This window comes from Mizuhopecten yessoensis, unplaced genomic scaffold (genome assembly GCF_002113885.1).
Source record: "Mizuhopecten yessoensis strain PY_sf001 unplaced genomic scaffold, ASM211388v2 scaffold7087, whole genome shotgun sequence".
NCBI classification, from domain to species: domain Eukaryota; kingdom Metazoa; phylum Mollusca; class Bivalvia; order Pectinida; family Pectinidae; genus Mizuhopecten; species Mizuhopecten yessoensis.
In genome coordinates, this window is record NW_018406874.1 from 443,706 (window position 1) to 444,677 (window position 972).

Consider the following 972-nt stretch of genomic DNA (forward strand, 5'->3'; position numbering starts at 1 on the left):
AATGTTTCTGTTTCAGGAAAAAGTCAGTGCTTGGCTAGTCAGAGCCAATAGATCACAAACTCTGTTATAATAAATTCATTCGATGCAAACAGAGACGTATATACTACTGGCTTTATATATAATAATATATATAATAATATATATAATAATATATATAATAATAAAATATTTTATTTAAGTGTCACACATATTTTACATAACACATCACTTACATAATAAAAATACACATATGCAAAATATGCCCAGCCATACTGACTTACGAGACACTACTAAAAATTTATATATATTAAAACATAGAATCTATTTAAAATTTATATGTATCTGGTGCAAATGACGGACAACCAATTGCAAACAGTCGCAAGCAAATCATTGTAAGTGCTTTTGACATGTTTTAAATGTCTTTTTATCGGAGTTTCTGTTTTATTAATTTTGTTTTAAGAAATGAGTCTCAATTGTTGTTGCTTATTAAGGATTAACTTGAATATATTTTTCATGTTATTGAGCTATAACACAAAAAAACGGAGTGTACTCTAAATAAACCGCGAAGCGGTTTATGATGAGAGTACACTCCGTTTTCTTGTGTTATAGCTCCATAACAAGAAAAATATATTCAAATTATTCCTTATAATTTAATTAACTATACACAATCCCTGTGGAAATACACTTTTATTGATGGACTCTTTTCTCTTAGAAATTATTGCGCTGCTGTATCAGCCAATCAAAAGCGACGTTACAAACGGCGACGTCATTTTTTACGTTATGGGCTGATAACATAAATGTTTAAGCCAATGAAAATGCTTGTGACAAGCAAGATTAAATTATTAGTGAATAATGCTGCAATAAATATTAAAATCGTTTGAAGAACGGCTCCTTAATCTTACTTGCAGGGATTTGAAGTAGTTGACATAGCGGTGTGGTACACATGATCAGGTGTTATCTTAGACGTGTTTATCTTATGGTCAGGACAGGTAA